Source organism: Leucoraja erinacea, chromosome 8 (genome assembly GCF_028641065.1).
Source record: "Leucoraja erinacea ecotype New England chromosome 8, Leri_hhj_1, whole genome shotgun sequence".
Taxonomy (NCBI): Eukaryota; Metazoa; Chordata; class Chondrichthyes; order Rajiformes; family Rajidae; genus Leucoraja; species Leucoraja erinaceus.
Genome location: NC_073384.1, coordinates 43,725,439 through 43,737,821, shown reverse-complemented (window position 1 = coordinate 43,737,821; position 12,383 = coordinate 43,725,439). Strand labels below are relative to the sequence as shown.

The 12,383-nt window shown below is 41.4% G+C and overlaps 1 long non-coding RNA gene across 11 annotated transcripts; it reads right to left on the bottom strand.

Annotated features, from left to right (window-relative positions):
* Positions 1-795: 795 nt before the first annotated feature.
* On the bottom strand, positions 796-12,375 carry LOC129699629 (uncharacterized). Of its 11 annotated transcripts, none has more exons than XR_008723890.1 (7): positions 11,907-12,375; positions 10,877-11,078; positions 8,071-8,245; positions 3,213-3,307; positions 2,404-2,526; positions 2,051-2,274; positions 796-1,844 (listed from the first exon to the last, which is right to left on the bottom strand). It is a non-coding gene; the product is annotated as an uncharacterized LOC129699629 (long non-coding RNA). The 11 variants fall into 11 exon arrangements; XR_008723891.1 differs by having other exon boundaries at positions 2,404-2,523; XR_008723889.1 differs by lacking the exon at positions 3,213-3,307 and having other exon boundaries at positions 1,468-1,844.
* Between the last annotated feature and the right edge of the window lie 8 nt (positions 12,376-12,383).

The following is a 12,383-nucleotide window of genomic DNA, read 5'->3' as shown; positions in this document are numbered from 1 at the left end:
CAGAGATGCTGTCTGACCTGCTGAGTTACTCCAGCACTGTGTCTATCTTCAGGGGGGGGGGCTAGTTACAAAAAAATTGGGGAATATTTATAGCAATGGGTTGTAACCCAGGTGGAATTCCCCTTCCCATACTGACCTTTCTGTGTCTGTACTTCCATTTACTCTAAACGTGCTATAGACTCCATTGGTATAGTAGAACACCCATATTCCACGGGTTGCTTATCCATCTCCTCCCCCTAAATGCCACCTATTCTTGTTCTCCTGCTACATTACTCCAGCACTGTGTGTGTCTTGTTTTGTAAGCCAGCATCTGTAGTTTCTTGTATCTTCAGGAAGTCATGGTGCAACTTAATCTAACTTAGGCTAGGCCATCTTTGGAGTATTGCATGCAATTCTGGTTATCACATTACAGGAAGAATGTGGTGCCTTTGGAAAGGGTGCAGAAGAAGTTTACCAGATTTATGCCTGGATTAGGTGGTTTTAGCTACAGGGAGAGATTGGACACACTTAGTTTGTTTTCTCTAGAATGGTGGAGGTTGTGGGGAGACCTAATAGATGTTAAATTATGAAAGGCATAGATAGAAATTTTTTCCCAGGATGGAAATATCAAATGTTATAATAGGGCAAAGTTTTAAGGTGAGAGGGGTAAAGTTTGAAGGAGACAGGCGGGGCAAGTTTTTTTTTACACAGTGGGCACTGCTGCTGGAGGTGGTGGTGGAGGAGGCAGATGTGATTGTGGCATTTAAGAGGCTTTTAGATAGGCATGTGGATATGCTGGGATATGGATCATGTGCAGTCAGATTAGTTGGTCTTGGCATCACTGTGGGCTGAAAGAACTGTAAAAAGGAATGTGATTGGATGCACCAGAATCAAAATAAACTGTGAAGTCTCTTGCTTTGATTTCCATCCCTCTACTTTCCACAGAGCATAGATTTTCAGTTAGTAAGAACCAGATAATTAGTTTGGTCTGGAATGTAAAATGTCATTCACGTCATTGTTTCCTGTGCCACTCCTGCTGGTTTCTTTTGTTTGCACTCCAGCTGTGATCTACTAAATCATTTGACTAGATATGTGTCCTCTTTCTCTTTATTCCTTTGTTTCCTGCTCTCACAGACAGTCTATTAAACTCTCTAACTCATTCACATTTAAAGGACTTAGTGCCTTGGTCTGAAGAGGGAAAAGTATTTGAATATTCCTTCAACAGCCCAATGCAAACACAGCCCAAGATCATTGTGAAACATTTGAGGTTTCATTCTCCTTGTGTTTTTCTTCTAAATATAGAGCTGTAACCTGCAATACACTCTACTCCATGAGGCTGTTCAGGTTTGCAGTAATCATGAATCAATGGATTGAGGTAGGTGTTGTTTCCAGTACAACTGGAATTGTTTAAAATTAGAGGAATTTAGAAAGGAGAGCAATGGGAGACTCATCCAGTCCTTGAGATAATTGATATCAATGCCCGTTGACCATGGAGATTAACAAACATAAATTAAAATAAAACTTTATTCGGAATAAAAAATACCTACAAAACAAGAACTGTGCAAAAATTCTCCCGACATTCTCGGAGGTTATTAATACATTCATTTGCGTCGTATTGTAGTGTTCACAAATATTTCACCTGGCACTCTTTCCACTCCTGTGGCCCCCTGGGGTGACATTCTTTCTTTCATTTGAGGGGTGTCTCATAACACCCTGCCCCCCAATGTCCAGCTGCAAAAGGACCCTGAACAGTGGCCGTCCCCCGCAGAGCCTTGGTGTTGGCTGCACCAAGCTTCAGTGCGTCCATCAGCATGTATTCCTGCAGTCCGGAGCAGTCCAGTCGGCAACATTCCCCGTCATTGACCCTTGGAAATAAAATAAGAACCAAGGAGATAAAATTAAATAACAACCAGTCACTCATCCAACCCCCAACCTAGAAAGAGGCAGATCAAGATTGGTTGTAATGTTCCATAAAATGCATGGAGAAATGGCACTGGATGAATTTCATTTTGCATTTACTCTAAACGTGGTATAGTAGAAACACGAATGTACATAAATCTGTAATACTCACAGCAAGGTCACACTGAAATTGATAGGCACAAGAAACTGCAGCTGCTGGGAGAACTCAGCAGGTCAAGCAGCATCCGTGGGGGCAAAGGGACAGTTGCTGTTGAGAGTCCAGATCCTGAATCAGGAGATTTACAGCATGTGCAGTTTTCTGTTTTATTTATTTATTTTTCATTTGTTATGCAAAAAATGGTCATCTGGACAAATTTTCCAACTCGCATCCAGAGTCTGTATATGCAGAGAAGAAAACAAAGTCATCCCATTATTGAACGTAACAAGGTAGCAATTGATACTCGTGGCCACTGAGTGATTGGAACACAAGTTCAGTACTTCCAAAACTTCAATTGATTCCCTCACCTCTTTTAGGATTATTTTCTTTTCTACTTCCTTGAGAGTCATTGGCTTCTGCCGTATGTGCCGTCTGCCCAAGATGGGTGTTCATGCTCCAATGATGATCTGATATTGGCTATCACAAGGCTGCTAACAGCAAACAGACAATTAGTCTTTTGCACATTCAAGCATAGCTGAGATTCAGACTATTGCACTGCAAACAGAGTCAAAGTGTTCACACAGCACAGAGACAGGCCAGCCAGCATGACTATCTATAGCAATCACACTTGCCTGCATTAATTTCATCACCCACTATATGCCTTTCTCATTCAGGTACCCGTCCAGATGCCTCTTACATGTTGGTACTGTTCCTGTTTCCATCTCCTCTTATGGCAGCTCATTCAGACTACTCTATGTGAAACATTCTCAGATCTCCTTTAAACCTCCTCCATTCCCCAATCTCTCCAAACAAGTCTTACGATCCAGGTGACATCCTTGTGTATGTATTCTGCACCCTCTTTAGCTTAATCACATCCTTCCTTTAGTTTGGCAATCAGAACTTCATAAAATGTTCCAGGTGCGGCATAACCAACATTTTGTACAACTATAACATGAATATCCAATTCTTATACTTAAATGTTTCATATAATCATGGCATATACCATTGTCACCACCCTGTCTATTAGGTTGCCATTTTCAGGAACTATGTACATGTACCTCAAGGTCCCTCTGTTTAATAACACTCCCCAAGGCTCTGCTTTTCACTGTGTATGTCCTGTTCCGGTTTAATTTTCCAAAATACATCACCTTGAACGAGTTAAATTCCACTAATTTACCCGATTTTCCAATTGATCCATATTCTGTTGTAACCGGAGACAACCTTTTTCTCTATCCACCATACCACTAATGTTTATGTCACTTGCATATGGTCCTACATTTCAAAACACAATTCGTTGATACGTTGAGACTGTGAAAAGTCTCTATTCCTGAATCAATTATTTTCCTCAGAAATTACAGAGAGGGATTGGTTTAAATTTACGTCTGTTCATCAGGGCTATTTGTAGGACAAGTTCATAGATCCCCATCATATAATTCTGTCTCAGTACCATTTTGCTTCTGTAAGCAAATACTGTACAACTATTCAAGTCAAGATTTAGAGCTCATAATAAGAAAAATGTGGGTTGATGAATGTTACAATGCCCCATGAACAACTGCAATCCCCACCTCACCACGTCATTATGTCACCAACCATCTACAACCTGGAAAGATTCAGGCCATATAATTGCAGCTTGTACATCAACTGGGCAATACTTCCAATGGGTAGTGAAACAATAGCACTGCAATGGTTTATAGTTACGTACAGTGTGCAAGGTTCAATGGAGATAGTTCTTCCACATCTGCGCTGAGGTGACGAGTAATTAAAAACAATGCTGAGAATGCTTTGATGGGGAACTCGAGCCTGCAAAGGTGGTGGATTAAAAAAAACTCAACATGCCTTCCCAAAGGAAGTGGACACCAGAGAGAATGATTTACAGATTGACTTGGGAATTGGCAGGGTATGATATTACTCTATTTGCAGCAGTTATGCCTTTAATGGACTAAATCGACTCCTGTGTTGCAAAGGTTCTATAACTTCCTTCGATCCTAACCAAAAAGTTGATTTTGGCCATTAATTTTGTACTGATTGAACCTCAACTAAATGAACAGTTGGATTCCCAGATTTCCTGCTTGGTGTGACTTAATTACTCATGGGATGAAGATCACAACCAATAGTCAAAGTATACATTTTACATACTACCAATTTATCATTCTTACTGATATCATTAATTACCTGTAAGTATTGTAAACAATACCTAAAGCTATTTATCACTTTGCCACAAGGAGATTTTACCAAGTTGCGACATGATTAAAGCCTACTGCCAGCAACAACACAATATCTTGCACAGTTAGTTTTTTTGCTTTTGTTTTGTTTTGTTAAGTCATCTCTTTAGTGTTTGTATTTTTGTTGCTGGTACACATGAAAGAAAATGAATACATTAGCTATATGTCACTTGATGACACAGGTTACACTCTTTACGTACAACACTGTCTGCTGTGAGGAGGTTTTATCAAAAAAGATATATTAGAAGATAATGCGTTTCCAGCTTCCAGGCAACTTGTTATTGTTGAGTTTCATGTTTGATGGACATTTTGCATGTGCACATTTATCTCAAAGGTTTTAGATGATTCTGCCATGAAAAGGAAACAGAGCACCTCTGTGTAATAGACAAGAAAATGATTGTGATGAAAACAATCATTATACTCCTGTTCAACTACAAATGTGTCAGATTAAAGCTACAATATGTAGTTGGTGTTAAAATGACACAGAGGACCTGAAGATGCTTGTGCACTCATTCCAGTGAAGCCACACAAATGCCTTTGAGTATTATTACCCATTTTAGAATACAGAACAGTACAGCGCAGGAACAGGCGCTTCAGCCCATCAATGTATCAACCGTGATGCCAATCAACATCGCCCCATCAGCCTGCATGTAGTCTGTATAAATCTACTCCCTACCAGCTCATGTTCCTGTCTAAATGCCTCTTAAAAGTCACTATCATATCTGGTTCTACAACCTCGCCTCGTAGCATGTTCCAGGAACCCCCCCAATCTCAGTGTTAAAAACTTGTCTTGCACATCTCCAAACCAGGCAACTTGCTGTGTGAGCCTCTTTCCATCCTCTCAAAAGCCTCCACTTCCTTTAGACTTTACCATGGAGATATTGTGCGCAAACAGTCTCTTCGACTCACCGTGGCTGCGCCGACCAGCAATCGCCCCGTACACTGGCACTATCCTACATTCTATGGTCAATTTATAATTTTACCAAAGCTGATTAACCTATAAACCTGTATGTCTTGGAGTGTGGGAGGAAACTACTGCATCCGGAGAAAACCCACATGGTCATAGGGAGAACAACGTACAAACTCTGTACAGACCAGGGTCTCTGGCGTGTAAGGCAGCAACTCTAACGAGAGAGAACTATTTCCACTGGGATTTGCAGTGCTTAGATCATTAAAGCTCACAATGCTGCTGTTACTGATATCACATAGAAACATAGAAAATAGGTGCAGGAGTAGGCCATTCGGCCCTACGAGCCTGCATCGCCATTCAATATGATCATGGCTGATCATCCAACTCAGTATTCTGTACCTGCCTTCTCTCCATACCCCTTGATCCCTTTAGCCACAAGGGCCACATCTAACTCCCTCTTAAATATAGCCAATGAACTGGCCTTAACTACCTTCTGTGGCAGAGAATTCCACACATTCACCACTCTCTGTGTAAAAAATGTTTTTCTCATTTTGGTCCTAAAAGACTTCCCCCCTTATCCTTAATCTGTGACCCCTTGTTCAGGACTTCCCCAACATCGGGAATAATCTTCCTGCATCTAGCCTGTCCAACCCCTTAAGAATTTTGTAAGTTTCTAAAAGATCCCTCCTCAATCTTCTAAATTCTAGCGAGTACAAGCCGAGTCTATCCAGTCTTTCTTCATACGAAAGTCCTGACATCCCAGGAATCAGTCTGGTGAACCTTCACTGTACTCCCTCTATGGCAAGAATGTCTTTCCTCAGATTCGGAGACCATTCAGATAATAGTCTACTTCCCTGTTCCCACTTGTCACATAGTCTTTAAAATAAGATGCTGAAAGTGAAAATTGCAGGTCACACTGTCTGAGTTACTCCAGCATTTTACGTCTCCCTTCATTTTGGTAATTAACATTAAAACTTCCAAACGTGTATCTATTAGGAAATGGGCAAAGTACTAACTGGACTTTCAGCAGAAGGGTGTCAGCTTCAGGCCTACCTATTATTCTACACAAATAGAGGGCAAAATAAATCAAGTGCAAATCCAAAATGTTAAAAAAACTTATTACAGGCAGATTGTTCAATTAAAGTTCTCTCATCAATAAAAACAAACTAAATTGGAAAGCCTTCTATGGTTGGAAGGATAGGGTTAAAAATAAGCGTGCATCTAAGTGCATGTTCCCACTTGCTTTAAAGTTGTATCCATACCATCTTGTAAACTGTTAAACATGCGGTTCAGCATTTCTTGGGGAATGGGTAAGCACACTGGGTTTTACCTCTCATTACTGGTTAAGCTTAATGGAAGAAACTTTCTACTGTCAAGAAAAGAAGGTAGGACAAAAATCAATTTAGAAAATGCACATTCCACAGTACCATAACAATATTAAGCAGAAGGATATTTAAAATACGTTTTTGAGAGTTTTCAGTTAAGTGACGGAATAAGTGTATATTTATTTTGCATCCGGCCAATCTCACATATTGATCCTGACAGTGGTAAAAGTAAATGAAGGTATGAAACACTCTACAGGTTAGGATCCATTCTTTCCACAGAACAGGGAAAGAGAGAATACAAGTCAGTTTTAGATAGCAGAGATTTTGAGGTGTGGAACAGAATATCTCTGGAAGGTACACAAAAATGCTGGAGAAACTCAGCGGGTGCAGTTGGAGGTGGCGGAGGATTATTTGTTGTATTTGCCGGCTGGTGGGGTGAAAGGTGAGGACTTGGGGGACTCTGCCCTTGTTGCGAGTGCGGGGATGGGGAGAGAGAGCAGTGTTGCGGGGTATGAATGAGATCCTGGTGCGAGCCTCATCAATGGTGGCGGAGGGGAATCCCCGTTCCCTGAAGAACGAGGACATTTCCGATGCCCTGGTGTGGAACGTCTCATCCTGGGAGCAGATGCGGCGTAGGCGGAGGAATTGGGAGTAGGGGATGGAGTCTTTACAGGGGGCAGGGTGGGAAGACGTGTAGTCCAGATATGTGAGTCAGTTGGTTTGTAGTGTATGTCGGTCAGAAGTCTGTCGGGCAGACTCCCCCTAGTCCTCACTTTTTACCCCACCTGCCGGCAAATACAACAAATAATCCTCCGCCATTTCCGCCACCTCCAATGTGACCCCAGCACTCGCCACATCTTCCCATCTCCCCCCATGTCTGCCTTCCGCAAAGACCGCTCCCTCCGCAACTCCCTTGTCAATTCTTCCCTTCCCTCCCGTACCACCCCCTCCCCGGGCACTTTCCGTTGCAACCGCAAGAAATGCAACACCTGTCCCTTCACCTCCCCCCTCGACTCCATTCAAGGACCCAAGCAGTCGTTCCAGGTGCGACAAAGGTTCACCTGTATCTCCTCCAACCTCATCTACTGCATCCGCTGCTCTAGATGTCAGCTGATTTACATCGGGGAGACTAAGCGGAGGTTGGGCGATCGTTTCGCTGAACACCTCCGCTCAGTCCGCAATAACCTACCTGAACTCCCGGTGGCTCAGCACTTCAACTCCCCCTCCCATTCCCAATCCGACCTCTCTGTCCTGGGTCTCCTCCATTGCCAGAGTGAGCAACACCGGAAATTGGAGGAACAGCACCTCATATTCCGCCTGGGTTGCTTGCGTCCAGATGGCATGAACTTTGAATTCTCCCAGTTTTGTTAGCCCTTGCTGTCTCCTCCCCTTCCTTAACCCTCGAGCTGTCTCCTCCCATCCCCCGCCCTCGGGCTCCTCCTCCTCCCCCCTTTTTCCTTCCTTCTCCCCCCCACCCCCCATCAGTCTGAAGAAGGGTTTCGGCCCGAAACGTCGCCTATTTCCTTCGCTCCATAGATGCTGCTGCACCCGCTTAGTTTCTCCAGCATTTTTGTGTACCTTCGATCTTCCAGCATCTGCAGTTCCTGCTTGAACAGAATATCTCTGGAGATGAGACCAGACGTTAAGTAACATTCCAGATGACTCAGTGTTGTGTAGCAGTTGAAATCATATTAAGCTTCAGTGTCTGTACAATGTATTACTCAAGGTCAGGTTGTGGGACCGACCTAGAAAGCTGCAATATACAAAGAAAACAAAACATTGAGACAAAATGATGACCAGCAGAAATGTCCAATTCTGATACAGACAGAAAGTAAGGGTTACCGGAAGTTTGCGAACTTGATTAGATTCTTCCCGAGCCATACTCTCCTTCATGGTGGATAGAGCATGTGACTGCAACTCATCTATTTCCGCAACTCTCCTCTTACCCCTCTCCTTCTGCACAAAGCATGAACCCTGTTCCTTTCCTTCCACTCCACAAGCCGCCACATTCAGCGGATCACCCTTTGCAATTTTTGCCAGTTCCAACAAGATTCCGCTGTCGGATACACATTCCTTATCACTTCCTTAACGATTCCCTAACCTCCTTGCCTACCAAAACTGCACACAATACTCCCCGTGTGGCCTGACCAACATTTTGTACAAATGAAACCTGACATCTCAATTCTTATACGCAATGGCTTGTTTATAAAGGCAAGCATCAAAATGGTGGTGTTCTAATCTGCGAGTTCAGAATGGAATAGATTAGACAGGTTTACAGTTGATCGAATTAGTCCAAGGCTTACCGCCCTACTGACCCTTCGGAAGGAATCACCAGAACATTTCTGTGGTTCCTTTCATGTTAGAATATCTCAAGGTCCTTCACAGTTCATGAAACACTTTTGATTTCTGGACAAAATTATAATTAGTGGCAAACTATTTCAAAAAGAGAAAGAATAATACAAACACCTATGAATAACTTACTATTACTTGCAATAGGGCTCGATAGGACTACACTGAATAGATTAAGTAAGATGTGAAAATGACTTCTCATTATTGCAAGATGAGAGTATTTTGAAAGAAACTGTAAATGAAAAGAAAGAATATAAAATGAAATGGGGAAGTAGCATTATTACATAAACAGAGGATAGGAAGGCAGTGGCAGGAGTTGTCATGACTCCAAGTACTAAGCGATTGAAACAAGAAAAGATCAGTTATAGAGTGACAGTGTCATGGAGCACAGAATCTGGTCAGTGGTGACGGCAGCTGTACCACTCCCAAATACTTGGCCTGTGTGCTGATGTTGTTGTTTTAAACAGAGCATTAACTCAGCCCAAAAAAGGACACAAAGTGCTGGAGTAACTCGGTGGGTCAGACAGCATCACTGGAAAACACAGAGAGGTGACGTTTCTGGGTCAGGAGGGGGATAGGTCGGGAATGAGTATTAACTCAGCCCATATTGTTGTCTGTAGTACCACAGAGATTGAGAGGAGTTTTTAAATATTGGTGCAGATTTTTGTAACTTTTCAATGAAGCCGATGGAGAAAAATGCCAACATGTTTGGGCTTCATTGAAAGATTATGGACTGGTTATTTAGATTAATGAATAGTCCAGAGATCCCAGTTCATGTGGATCTTAACTTTGATACGTCTCCATATTTAAAGTCAAAAGAAACGTATAAATTTTACATATTGCTGAAATGTTTCAACGACCTAAAGAACATTGCAAACCGTACTCCAGAACTCAGCATAGAACACATTATCACACCTCTGGCAACAATGGAGACTGTTATCTATAGACACTGAATGTACCTCATTAAACTATTATTTCTCCTCACAGAAAACTTACAATGGAAGAGAATTACTGACACAGGAAGCCTTTCAACCCATTGCGAACACACTGGTCAAAATAAAGAGTTACTTAGCCCAATTCCACTTACTTGAAATTGGTCTGTAGCACTGGTCTGACATGGTTCAAGTAACATGCAAGTACTTTTTTAGGATAATGAAAGTATCTATTTGTATCACCCTTTCTGGCAACAAGTTCCATCTCTCTACCAGAGATTATAGTTCCGCCTGCTTTACTTATTTAGGCATCCCATGATTTTCTTTGCATAGCACAGTTGTTCCAATTCAAACGGTCCAAACTTATGTACTTTTTAAATCTTCATTGGTAATTATTTTTTGCCCTGTAACATTCTCATGAATCTCCTTTGCACACTCTCCACTGCAATCACATCTCTCTGAGGTTTCATTTGCTGCTACTTAACTATGGAATTCAACAAGTCTCTTAAAATCACAAAACAGAGGCAAAATTAACTATACAAACAAAAAAACCCTCAAGAGAAACTGGTTTCATTAATGGAGTATTTTATTAGCGTATTCGCTCTTAAATGAACTAGGCTATATGTACTAGTACTGGTATCTCACTTCAACCCGAAAGCGCAGACTGTAAAATTAGGCTCTTCTCTTTCTGATTAACAATGCTCATTGTATCAGGTTGTCAGTGGGATGGGAATGCATCAGATTTATAGGCAATTAAAGCTACAGGACTCTTCCACTCCTTGTAACACACAACATTTCTCTCAATACGCAGCTCACCGGGTTGCGATTGTAATCGGAAATAACAGGTCCACAGAACGCGCATATCATTCAGTGTAATTCTTTAAAGCAAATTTATTGACTGAACAAATTAACACAATTTACATTTTATTTAATCTTAATCTTAAATTTTATACAGGATGAAGCCAAGTCGAGAATAGTTACAATGTTTTCCCGCTTGAAATACCCTTTGGTATGACAAAAGGTTGGTGAGTTGGTAAGGGGAATATCAGTTCCTGGTCATGTTGTGAATGCATATGTCTGCATTAAGACGGCTTCAGGCTCACCTGCAATGTTGCCATTAAATGAGAGCAGAGTAGCGAGTTATTCATCCCATCATCTGTGCATTCTAAAAGAGCATTCCAATTTGACATGCTCTTCTCCTTTCTGGGTGACCAATTTTTTTCCTCTGCAATTAGCTCCTGGGATTCAGGTATGAAAAATGATACCTGGATGAGAGGTCTGTTGATGCATCAGCACGATCTGTTCCTTTCAAGAAAAGATGAAATATCCATTAAATAATAAAGGAGATTAAAGGGAGTTTACATTTATAAATTGCCATTCATCTTGAAACTTGAGTATTTTAATACCGTTCGAAAGCCCACAATCATGGTCCTTTTAACACTAAAATGTAAATTTAACACAGGGTGTAATTCATATCATGGGGGTATAAAGCAGATGGTAGCATTTCTACCACCTGTTGTAAACCCAAGCCTATTTTCCTTCCAATCACCAGACACAACAGGATGAGGGGAAATCGAGGCCCAATCTGTTCCCTTAAATGGTTATAGATGAAGTCATTATTTAAACGTTACCAAGCAAAACAAATGCATTATTTAGTCATTGTCATTTTGTTGGCATTGTGAAGAAATTAATTGCCAACTTTCCTGGATGACAAGTGTTTAGATTACTATAAAAACTCTGTTGTGCCCAAAATCCAGAAATCCTAAAAGTTACTGTATGAAAGACAAGACTTCCTTCTTCCCTCCAATATTTCAAAAATCTGCAATTACTTAAAATCTGCAATAAACCCAGAAAGTGTTGGGGTTAGTCAAGTCTCTACCAACGTAAAGGAAAACTGAGGGAAAGGTTCATTTTGCACCACTTCACAATTCAAATGTAAACCATGCAATTACGAATACACACACTACGCGCATTATTACTTTTTGTCATTCGACAGGTTCATAAACTCTGTTTTTCTCACTTTTAAATATTAATCATTGGCATGTGAACAAATGCTGATTTTTTCCCCGCAAAAAAATACTCGGCGGATTGTTGACTGCATGGAACTTGCTATCTCCAGAAAGACGTACTTACATGGCCACATCGACAGGAGGATCTGCAGCCTTTCTCGTGCGTGTGCCTTCATCGTTGAGATGCATCAAAACACGTTTTAATACTTTTTTTGTGTGTAAATGAAGTGAATTAATCGACGGGAATCCCACATTACCTGCGATACATTGAAAATTGAAAATGTCAGCCCATCCCAAACTCTTTAAATGCCCTTAAGCGTATTGCACTCTGAATCAGCGACTCGTTGTCATCATGATCATAATTTCCATACAAAACCTTGAGGCTTTACCGCCAAAATGACGCGGAGGAACCCCGAGACCACGATATCATTGGTTGGCCTCTCCTGCCAAATGCATATGCGCGGATTGCACTGCCCTGTTTCCATCAGCCCCTCTTTTTTTTAAAGACGTAAAACGAAATTATTTTAAAAAATAATTGATTTTTAGCAACTTTATTGCTGCGCCCTGGTTCCAAAAACAACCCACTGACGTCTACACACCC